Raw genomic sequence first — 12,362 nt, forward strand, 5'->3', positions numbered from 1 at the left:
AGATCTCTAGTGCAGTTTAATTCTGAACAAGTCCTTAAAAGGCATGTAAGGTTATCAATGACCCCACCCATGTCCTATATGGTGACTTTCACATGTTGCCATCAGGAATGTGATTCAGACCCCATGTATGTAAAACAAATAGGAGGAAGTTTGGGTTTGTTCCAGAAGCCATCAGACTGGTGAACAGTAACAGTGCAGGTGATGGTCAGTGTAGCTTGTAAAGTTGCACTTTAACTAAACTTAATATCACATGCTTGTCTACATAACTATGTATGCATGTATTTTTATTTTAGTGAGGCTGCTTTTGAATTGAATTTTACAAACAGTTTTAAAGTTGTTAGTAGGGGCTTGGGCAGAGTAGTATTGTTTTTGAAAATACCGTATACCGTGGTATAATGTCTGGACAGTAAAAATGATCTGGACAGTAAAAATGTAAAAAATAGATAAGCGGATACCTGCACATCTCCTGCAACAATTATTCTTCTTCTGCTATTTCTTGGTTGACCACTGCTCTGTAAAAGTCAGGGCTGCCACGTACTGGAAACATCTAGTCAATCTCCGGCAGATAAAAAAAATAAATCTGGGCTACATGCACCTGATGATGAAATTTACGTCACCTCACCAGATCTTACGTCACCTGCAGAAAAGGAAAGTATGAATTGGCCTTCAGATTAGACCTGGTTGTATCTTATTCTGCAGCAGGTTTGGAGAAGTAATTAAGCTCTAGCTGGTAGAGACTGGGGGCAGCATGGGGGTTTCACACCTCCAGGCTTGTGGTTCCAGTATCTGGCCCAGCTCTCTGTGGGGAGTTTGCATGGTCTCCCTATATCTGCACTGGTTTCCTATGAGCTCTCCGGTTTTATATTCAAGAATACATAGTCCAGGTGAATTGATGCCTGTAAAAGTGCCCATAGTGACTGTGTGAGTGTTTGCCCTGTGATAGACTGGCATCCTGTCCTGGGTGTTTCCCTGCCTTTGTGACAGACTGGCATAATGTTCTGGGTGTTCCCCTGCCTTTGTGACAGACTGCCATCCTGTCCTGGGAATTCCCCTGCCTTTGTGACAGACTGGCATCCTGTCCTGGGTGTTCCCCTGCCTTTGTGACAGACTGGCATCCTGTCCTGGGTGTTCTCCTGCCTTTGTGACAGACTAACATCCTGTCCTGGGTGTTCCCCTGTCTTTGTGACAGACTGACATCCTGTCCTGGGTGTTCCCCTGCCTTTGTGACAGACTGCCATCCTGTCCTGGGTATTCCCCTGCCTTTGTGACAGACTGGCATAATGTCTTGGGTGCTCCCCTTCCTTTGTGACAGACTGGAATTCTATCCTGGGCATTCCCCTGCCTTTGTAACAGACTGCCATCCTCTTCTGGGTGTTCCCCTGCCTTTGTGACAGACTGCCATCCTGTCCTGGGTGTTCCCCTGCCTTTGTGACAGACTGGCATCCTGTCCTCTTAAACTTATCTCTCTGTGCCATGACTCCTGGTACAAGTGTTACACATACTGATAATATATAATATTAACAAGAGATACTGTGATGCTGAAAATGTGAATTCAGTTGGTTGTTTTCCCCACAGGTGCTGACAGTGTGTCCTCAGTGGGATGGGTGTCTGTACAGAAAGGAGGATCTGTCACCATCCCATGTTTCTATGAAGACAGTTATAAAACACATGTGAAATACTGGTGCAGAGAAAATTATTCTTCGGATCCATGTACTCCCATAGTACGCAGTGACTCTCTACAGAAGAGGAATGAAGTGTCAATCACAGATGATCCTAACCAGTTAGTCTTCATTGTGACCATCAACAATCTTAACACTGGGCACTCTGGTTACTACTGGTGTGGTGTGGAGATCAGCAGAGGTTCAGCTGTGGGAACATGGGTTTACCTGTCAGTCACTGAGGGTAAGATGTCTGTACTGCAGACTGTAGCCAATGAGATGCTCAGTATGTAACATGTCATTCAGTCAGAAAGGAAGTACATTAACACAAATAAAGAATAAAATATTTTTATGTATAAGAGGGATCAAATTTTAGTATTGATGAAGACCATAAATGACACCTGGGAGAAATAACAGTAAATGTGTCACTTCAGGGGTTAGATATGTTAAGTAATATGTAAAAAAATGGCAGTTGGTTTGAATTTTAAGTAGAAATCTTATACAAAATGTAAGCTCGCCACTCTAGGCCACCCAGGTTACACAGGAGACCAGACTACGCCACCTAAGGCCCTGCCCCTTAAAATGTATCATGGTTATCCTCTGGATTTCCACGCATAGCTACGTCGCATGACAGACTCGTATCCCAGTACTAAAACAATATTTATTAACAAAATACTAAAATACCAAGCCTCTAAATAGCATAAATTGCCAACATCCCACAGCATGACTAAAACCAGATCATTAAAACAAAAAAGAGTCGTTGAAATAGACCTGGTACTGGCAGTCCGATTTTATGGTTACACCTCATCCAATGAGCCAGCCAATGGGGAAAGGAAAGGAGATACCACAGCAAACCACACCAAGAGCTCAAGTATCCAGGTGCCAGTTCCCAACACCCAATCACAGCAAACCCCCGCATGGAGCACATGTTCCTTAATTCCCCCCTCAATCACTCCATGCAGTGCAGAGAAAGACACACCAACCACCCCCCGAAACTCCAGCACCACACTCTTCGGCTCTCTGGATGAAGAGAGAATCAATGGTAAATATCTACCCTCAGAACCCACGCCAATTGGACCGGCCGGTACTCAATTACCCTTAGTAGTTGCCACTCACTTATTAGTTCTGGTGTGGCTGTGAGCAACAAACCAAACCTTATCACACACAACAAAAAAAAAGGAATATAGCAAAACAGGCAAAACAGCAATGGCAACTCCTGCAAACATGTGCACACAATTTATATCATAACCTTAATATACATACAAATTTAGAATCATAGGTACAATATAAATGCATGCATCTTACCTGGGCTTCGGTACAAACCCAGACATGCGCCCGTCACTTGGCAACCAGTCTACGACAAGATTGGTACTTATTACATACAAAACACACATCACCACTCCATTCAACCATCATCACTTAGTACCTTGCACTGCAGCCCGACACAGGATAACTAGCATCTCCCAGCCATCCCCGTCGCTTACAGAAATGCCGCCAGGAACACCAGACCACGCCCCCTAGACCAGATGTGAAAGGGTCACAGTGGGCAATTTAGCCAGGGCATCGGGTACCACCCCTACTCTTTTGAAAGATGCACCAGAACTGCTTATGACATCCGAGTTACAATACCTGGGTTTTACATCACATCTGAATGACGGCACCATCCATCAGTTACCTTTTTTTTGTACTTGGTCTCCAACCCAAGTACTGGGCAAGTTCTAACCTGCTTAGCTGCTGGTGGATTAGCTAGTCTGACCTGCAGGTGCTATAGCTGCTGACCTAAAAAAGCAACTACAGTATACGCCAAAAAGGTTTTTTTGCAGGCTAATGCTATTTTATCTGATTAGTTTTCATATTTTTGCAAATATAGTGATATTAAATACAACATTTACTCAAAGCAAATGTTAATATTCTGCAGCGTAAAGTACTGCAGCAGACAGTAGACTGGCACTGACTTTATGAATATGTGTATAAATGGTGTAAGAGGGAGTGAGAGTTAATCAGCTGGGTAATTTTCATACTGTCCCTGAAGGTGTGTCCACACTGAACACGGTGACTGTACAGAGAGGAGGATCTGTCACCATCCCATGTTTCTATGACAACATATATCAAAAACATGAGAAATACTGGTGCAAAGGGAATTACTGGAGTTCATGTACTCCCATAGTACGCACTGACTCTCCAAAGAAAAGCGGTGAAGTGTCAATCAGAGATGATCCTGACCAGCGAGTCTTCAATGTGACCATGAACAATCTGACAGCTGGGGACTCCGGTTACTACTGGTGTGGTGTGGAGATCAGTAGAGGTTCAGCTATGGGAACATGGATGCAGCTGTCAGTCACTGCGGGTAAGATGTCTGTACTGCAGACTGTAGCCAGTGAGATGCTCAGTATGTAACATGTCATTCAGTCAGAAAGGAAGGATATTAACAGAAATAAAGAAAAGAATATTTTAATATATAAGACGGACACCATAAATGAGACCTGGGACAAGTAACAGTAAATGTGCTACTTCAAGGGGTTAAATATGAGAAATAATATACTTTAATTTAGCATTAAGTGACTTTTAAAGAAATTCATGAATTCAATTGAAAAGTATAAATATATGTTAAAATAATGTAAAAGAGCATCAGTTTGACTCTGTTGCTGATGCTTGATCTATATATGAAAATTAAATGACAATAATACCACAAAGCAGATTTTTGCAGCTAATTTTATTCTGAATAATCAGTAATTTATTCATTACACTGTTTTGTTTTTGCAAACACAGTGATAGTAAATAGATCATTGTTTAAAAACAAATATTAATATTCTGCAGAGTAAAGTACTGCAGCCTACAGTAGACTGCAACTGATTTCATGAATATGTGTATAAATGGTGTAAGAGGGAGTGAGAGTTAATCAGCTGGGTAATTTTCATACTGTCCCTGCAGGTGTGTCCACACTGAACACGGTGACTGTACAGAGAGGAGGATCTGTCACCATCCCATGTTTCTATGACAACATATATCAAAAACATGAGAAATACTGGTGCAAAGGGAATTACTGGAGTTCATGTACTCCCATAGTACACACTAATTATCCAAAGATAAGTGAAGTGTCACTCAGAGATGAACCTAACCAGCCAGTCTTCGCCCTTACCATTAATAATGTAAAACCTGCGGATTCTGGTTACTACTGGTGTGGTGTGGAGATCAGCAGAGGTTCAGCTGTGGGAACATGGATGCAGCTGTCAGTCACTGAGGGTAAGATGTCTGTACTGCAGACTGTAGCCAATGAGATGCTCAGTATGAAACATGTCATTCAGGTAGAAAGGAAGGCGAAAATATTTTAGAAAATTTTCTACTATTTCAATGTTTTAAAACTTCACTGGGGTCTTCCGGCTTGAGCATGAAGTGAGCTGCCATAGTTTTTAATGGTTTGCTTGACCTTTGTTATCTGTGGCCTTGAGAAACCCTAAAGGTGGAACAGATGAACGTGGAAATTTCAAGGAAGGGAGTCGTCCTCAGTTTGATTTGTTTTCATTGAAGTTTTACTTGTATGGGGAATCATATAAGTTTTTCGTTACGTAATGGATACGATTTACTTCAGCTGGGTGTAGCAGGAGGAGAAAACGAGGTGGGTGCCCAATTAAGTTCTGGTGGTGAGTAGCCAATAGGCGAGGGCGCTCAGACTATAAGGGTTACCCCGGCACAGGCGTTCTTCGGCAGTCATTTCAATTGCTGGATTCTCTCTTCGTCCGTGGACTAGTGGTTGGGACCGCTCATACCGGCGTGTTTAGCTCCCTGACGGTGAATGTTACAAGCTGCGATAGGACGCCTGACGCTTGGATTAATACGGCTGGGTTTCTCCCGAGGTGTGAGTTAAACATCTTTGCCTGGTTTGTATGTGGGCAGATAGCGTGTTATTATAATCAGCCCTTGCCTTATCTTATTATTACAGGGTCCCGTGTGTTGTGGCCTGGCGGTGACGGCTGCTTCATCTTGCGTGGGGCGGCGGCTCTGCTCTGCCTAGCGGCGGCTCTGCTCTGCCTTATTGCTGCTGTTTAGTGACGCTCGCATGGTTTTGCGCTTTGTGCGTTTTCGGTTTGTCTTGTTCAGCCTGTAGCAGGCTGATTCATTAGCGGGTCCTTAGCTGGGGAACTGTTTGGCTGGGTGTGTGTGTCCACATGCGTGAGAGCGGGTGTTGGAGGGGCTGACTGGTCTCCCCGCTCCTCAAAAGTTTGTGTTTTTTCCTTTTTTTTAATTGTATTATGTTCGTTTTGTTCGGTATTTGGTGTCATGTTTTGAGTAATGTCCTTATTGTATATCAATGTAAATGGTTTTGTACTTTTTAGTCTGCAGTGTTTTTTCCCTTTTGGGTTTTGTGTGATTTATTATTGTGGCATGCAGTTGTACCTTTTCCCTTCCCACCTGTGACCCGCATGATTTTTGCTGGTTCAGCTGTGCTGTCTTGTGTTCAAGCGCCCAGGTTTAGACCGGCAAGAAGTGGCTGCTGATACGCGGGCGGTATTTCAAGCCGATGGTGTTCCGATTGACGGACTACTCCTTTCATGGTTTTACTTAATAAATTGTTTGGAACAACGTCTCTCCGCTTATATGGTGAACGGACCAGTGTGCCTTTGCCCGGGGGTAGGGCGATTGAACTTTCTCTGGGTGTGATACCTGGGTTGGCGTAGTCGGGCTAATCTGTGCCTATTAGTACCAAACAATGGTACCATTTGGCAGTATTGCATTACATCACTCGCTACATGGGGAAGAAGATACCGCTTTTGGGGTTGAATGGTCTCTTTTCCTTATGGAGATCGGGGGGATGTTCTGGGTATTACCATGGCAGCATCTCCTTTTCAGTTTTACAAAGGAACCAAACTTATTTTTCATTGCATGTCCTCACATGCAGCTTGTACCCTTCTGCTGTTTTGGGTCACATGCTGTGAATGTCTTTTATTATGGCTAACATGGCTGTTGCTGTAGGAGCCATCCTGTGAAGTTTATATCTTAAAGGGGCTTAATGGACCTGGTACTAGGGATGGCAATTGAGAACCAGTTCCAAATTTTCCAAAGCATCAATTGTACCCCTCTGAGCTTATCACTTCCTTTATCAATGCCAGTGTTACACCATATTTCGTGACTGTCACAATGTGACCACAGGGGGCGCTGTTTCACATATTACTGGGAATGAACGCAAGGTTCCGGTTCATGTTCACAAGCCCTCTGTGAAAAATAAATTAACACGTAAAAAAACAAGAGAATTGAAATGAATGAGTATCATGTCTTAACAAATTTACTGTGAGAACCGAGTGCTTTGCCTTCCTGAAGCAACCTGATGGCACTAGCGCCCCCACCTGCCCAGGTGACAGTGGTGCAGCACGGGGATACAGCCAGTCACAATGAAGACCCTCCTAAAGCTGCCCCGCTATGATGGAAAAGGTCCCTTGGAGCCCTACCTGACCCAGGTCCGACTGGCGGTCCGGCTCAGTGTCTAATCCCTCAGCAAAACAGCGGGTCACCTGGCAATGCTGCTGGAGGTGCTGAAGGCTTCACAACATCCACCCAAGTGAAGAATGCTCTCCAGGAAGTAGATGTAAAAGTATCTACAGTAAGTCTACCATAAAGAGAAGACTTAATGAGAGCAAATACAGAGAGTTCACTACAAGTTGCAAACCATTAATCAGCCCCAAAACTAGAAAGGCCAGATTAGACTTTGCCAAAAAACATCTAAAGAAGCCAGCCTAGTTCTGGAGCAGCATTCTGTGGACAGAAGAAACTAAGATCAACCTGTACCAGAATGATGGGAAGAAGAAAGTGTGGAGAAGGCTTGGAATGGCTGATGATCCAAAGCTCACCACATCTTCTGTAAAACATGGTGGAGGCAGTGTGATGGCATGGGCGTGCAGGGCTTCCAGTGGCACTGGGTCACTAGTGGTTATCGATGATGTGACAGAAGACAGAAGCAGCCGGATGAATTCTGCAGTGTATAAGGGATTTACTTTCTGCTCAGATTCAGCCAAATGCAGCAAAGTTGATTGGGCGGCTCTTCACGGTAGAGATGGACAATGACCTAAAACATACCGCGATTTAAGGCAAAAAAGTGGAATATTCTGCAATGGCCGAGTCAATCACCAGATCTCAACCCGACCGAGCTGCATTTCACTTACTAAAGACAAAACTTAAGGCAGAAAGACCCACTAACAAGCAACAACTGAAGACAGCTGCAGTAAAGTCCAGGCAAAGCATCACAAGGCAGTGAGAGAGAGGAAGGATACCGCTTTTGTCAAATTGACAGGTCGGGTCAAAGGTCACGTTCAAAAGTTCAGTGGGCGGAGCTTATGTTGTAGTGGGTTGAGCTTGGTTGTGTAACTGACGCAATAGCATATGGATTTAATTATTTATTTAAATATTTTTTTTTGTCTTCTTCCCCGGGGGGGTTGGTTGTGTAACTGCTGCAATGGTATTTGTATTTAATTATTTATTTATTATTTTAAATGATTGTGGCTTAGGGGGCCTGGGTTGGTTGTGTTAGTGCTGCAATGGTATTTGGATTTAATTATTTATTATTTTAAATGCTTATTTTAAATGTTTATTATTTTAAAATGATATTGAGGAGAGTGCTTATGAGTGTGTATTATTTTAAAAATGATATTGATGAGAGTGCTTATGAGCGTGTGTTATTTGAATAAGTTATTATTATTATTATTTTGTGGTGCGCGGGCGGGAGTGAGCGTGGCTGGGTTACCTGATGGAGCGCGAGCGTACGGTGTGCGGTAGCGTGGTAAGGTCCCCGGGCTTCGGAGAATCAGCAAAGGACTTATTCACATACTGGTGCGGTAGCGCGGAAAGGTCCGCACGGCTTTGGATAATCCTCGGAGAGAGCGATGCGGGAGAGCTGAGAGGCGTGCTGCTGCGCGAGTCTGAGAGAAACTGTGAGAGACTGTGGGATAAAATGGTAAAGTTGGAGCAAAGAATGAGAGGAGGAGGTGCAGGGTCTATCGTCCAATAAAAACGCTCGGCGCTAGTTTTGACCGTGTGTTTTTTCCTCACGCAAGCGTTTGTATCACATCGGCGTATGGCGCCAATTTGTAAAGGTCATAAGTCGAGACATACATCGAGTCTGTCAATTTGTCCGCCAGTAAATTCTGCAGGGCCGTGCCACCTGACCATCGAGGCGCCCCCCTACCCGGCCACGCGGGCCATACATCGAGTCTGACACTTTTCCCCTCCAGTAAATTCTGTTTAAAGTTTTGTTTTCACATACGTCCCAAATTACAGATAATTTTCTTACACAGGCACGAGTAGCATCATCAAGGCCGTACCACCTGGTCATACATCAAGTCTGACAATTTCCCCGCCAGTAAATTCTGTTTATAGTTTTGTTTGTCATACATGACCGTGCAGATATGGGGTGACAGAGACAATTAAATTGTATTACGTCGAGCGGGGGGCCTTTTCCTCCTCCTAGAGGCATCATCTTCATCCGTACCACGCCCCCACGAGCAGGCCGTGTAGAATATAGGGAGCTTCGCGCTGCAGGGCCAACTCTATCTTTTCAAAAAATACAGACATGTCTGGGACTTCCGAAATGAAAGATTCAACCTCACCTTCTAAGACTCAACAGGAGCAGGAGGCCATTATGCAGCCTCCGGGGGCTCCCAGGAAGATTCATACGGCACGTAGACGGGTACCTATGATGCGACCGTCGGAAGACCCGAGGGCTATCTGGGAGCTGCCCAACGGGAATAAACTGGTCTGCCTCTTTGACAACGTTGCGGAGGAACTGCGCGTCTTTCAGGTCACCGGAGACGGCCCAGACCCCCCGAAAGACGACCCGTATCTGGTGACTTTTTCCGAAACGGAATGGGGAAACTTGAAGACTGTCGTTACCCCGATGATGGAGGAGAGCACCGACCCCGACCTTGAGGTCGAGACTGGAAGAATGGAGATGCACTATAGAGATGCTCGTAAACAGCGTACCAGCATTATGAAGTGGGACGCGACCGGGGAGCTGGACAAGAGAATGGTGAATATATGGCAGTGGCCTAAATGCGACTGTTTTGGCCTGAGAATACCGTTTGTGATTTGGATGCAGATGATTCAAGAAAAGTCTGGTTACTACCAAGCGATGTTTAAGGAGAGTCGGGGGCGTAAGCAGATGCAAGAGATGACAAACCCTACGCCGTAAGGACCCCCCTCACCCCCTCACCCGCCGTCGCTATATAAAGTGGACTCTGTTACAACCCCTTTTCACAAACATCATGGCAGCAGCAGGAGCAGCAGCAAATTATAGCGACGGTGAAAGCGGGGACAATGAGGCTCCAGCAGCAACCCTGACCTCTGATCCCGGGGAGCTCCTTCCAACCCCCCCATCATCACCGGCCTCTGATCCTGGAGAGGACCCTCCGACGCCTGAGATCTGCACGCTTCTCTCCAGACCGGCTCTCTGCCGTGGGATGCTGACTTGTATTAAGGCTATGATAGTGGGCCTTTTAACCTCAGTCATCAGGAAGCATCAAGAGAGAAACTGCTACGGTTGTGAAGTGGATCACCCCAGTCAGAGACAACACCCTTGTTTGTTTCCCCCAGGTAGAAATTACTTTTACATACACTTTGACTCTGTGTTGCGTGACCTCTGGACCGATCGGCTGACACCCGCCTTGACCCACGTTCTATCGACCCTGGGCATCCGAGCGGCCGCCGGCAGGTTGGAGGGGGCAGTGGAAGCTATCCTGTACGATCTGCGTGAGGCCCGCAACGGCATGGTGGAAATCACTCGACTGGAACAAGATCTGTTTGAGCAGAACCCAGCGTTTAAGCAGATCCTGGAAGAAGAATTTCTGACTCGTTGGGAGGCCCGAGACTAAAACAAAAAGCATCTTGTGATGGGGAACGGTATCAGCAGACCCTTACGGCGGTTTATGTTAAATGTTTTTTTAGAAAAAGTTAGTCCACTATTGTTGCGTGCTATTGATAAAAGCGATTGTCGGGATGATTATGCTTGTTGCTGCTTTCATAGAGTGTTATTTGAGATTTCTCAAGTCGGAGAAAATTATCAGCGGGGGATGGATTTACTTACTCAACTGATGTCAGAGGGAGAAAGACATTCCCCCGAAAGTCTCATACGCGCTTGTCTATCTTGTATTCCTGACAATGAATTTGACTGTAATCACATTTTTGTATTTTACGCTTTAATAGTAGATGTAGTCACCTCTAAATTTCATGATAAGCAGCCTATCGATGTTAATCAGATGCTTTCTACTCTACATACATGTATCGTTGAAAAAGCCACTATATCCACTTTACTGCATGTGACATCGCTAATCTACCTCAACAACTGTCACGGCTGTAACTAAATGTATACCTGCATTTTGAAAATGTAACCTTCACAAATTGTATACCAGCTTTTTTAAAATATATATATATATCTTTCACTAATTGCAAAAATAAAAAAAAATTTAAACTTGAATACCATTGTAATAGTCTTTGTAAATAATGGGTAAAAATGCTGAGCAGGGTGGCCGAGTGGTTAAGGCGTTGGACTTAAGATCCAATGGACGTATGTCCGCGTGGGTTCGATCCCCACCCCAGCTAAACTCTTTTGTAAAATAATAATAATTAAAAAACAAACTACACAATATGGGTTAAATGTAGAAAAAACACACAAAAATTTCACTGATGTTCACTCAGTCTCTTACCTCAACAACTGTCACGGCTGTAACTAAATGTATACCTGCATTTTGAAAATGTAACCTTCACAAATTGTATACCAGCTTTTTTAAAATATATATATATATATCTTTCACTAATTGCAAAAATAAAAAAAAAATAAAACTTGAATACCGTTGTAATAGTCTTTGTAAATAACAGGTAAAAAATGCTGAGCAGGGTGGCCGAGTGGTTAAGGCGTTGGACTTAAGATCCAATGGACGTATGTCCGCGTGGGTTCGATCCCCACCCCAGCTAAACTCTTTTGTAAAATAATAATAATTAAAAAAAACAAACTACACAATATGGGTTAAATGTAGAAAAAACACACAAAAATTTCACTGATGTTCACTCAGTCTCCTAACAACCCCCCATCCACAGTCAGCTATAAAACGCCGCACCCCCGCTCTCCCCCCACTCAGTGTGTGAAAAGCATGTCTGTTGCCAAGACTACAGCTCGCGTCTTGAGCAGTTCGTACTATGACCCCAGCCAACCGGGGTCATACGGAGGTGTCTCCAGACTGCAGAGAGCCGTGCAGCAAGATACGGGGAAAAAAGTGGCTGCTGATGACATCAGAGACTGGCTGTCTATGCAAGACAGTTATACTTTACATAAACCGGTTAAAAAGAATTTCCCCAGGAACAGAGTGTTTGTTCCGAGAGCCATGTATCAGTGGCAGGCCGATTTATGCGACATGCAAGGGCTGGCCACGTACAACGACGGGTTAAAATACCTCCTTACGGTGATTGATGTTTTTTCTAAAAAAGCCTATGCTCGCGCGTTAAGAAACAAGACTGGGGCGGCTGTAACCCAGGCCTTTGATTCTATTTTAACCGAGGGGGGCGTCCCCCTCAAGCTACAGACGGATGCCGGTAAGGAGTTTTTAAATGGGACTTTTCAGAAACTTTTAAAAACTCATAAAATCACCCATTTCACTACGGCTAGTGAACTTAAAGCTTCCATCGTAGAGAGATTTAATCGAACGTTAAAAGAGAGGATGTACAGGT

General features: G+C 44.4%; 1 protein-coding gene and 2 non-coding genes across 3 annotated transcripts in view; all 3 read left to right on the forward strand.

Moving 5' to 3' along the window:
• LOC125739920 (uncharacterized) overlaps positions 1–12,362 on the forward strand; it is a 645,903-nt gene that overhangs the window by 326,191 nt on the left and 307,350 nt on the right. The gene's annotated exons all lie outside the window — the stretch shown is intronic.
• trnal-uaa (transfer RNA leucine (anticodon UAA)) lies at positions 11,158–11,240 on the forward strand. The gene has a single exon. It is a non-coding gene; the product is annotated as a tRNA-Leu (tRNA).
• Positions 11,530–11,612, forward strand: trnal-uaa (transfer RNA leucine (anticodon UAA)). Its single transcript has one exon. It is a non-coding gene; the product is annotated as a tRNA-Leu (tRNA).

Source organism: Brienomyrus brachyistius, chromosome 4 (genome assembly GCF_023856365.1).
Source record: "Brienomyrus brachyistius isolate T26 chromosome 4, BBRACH_0.4, whole genome shotgun sequence".
NCBI classification, from domain to species: Eukaryota; Metazoa; Chordata; class Actinopteri; order Osteoglossiformes; family Mormyridae; genus Brienomyrus; species Brienomyrus brachyistius.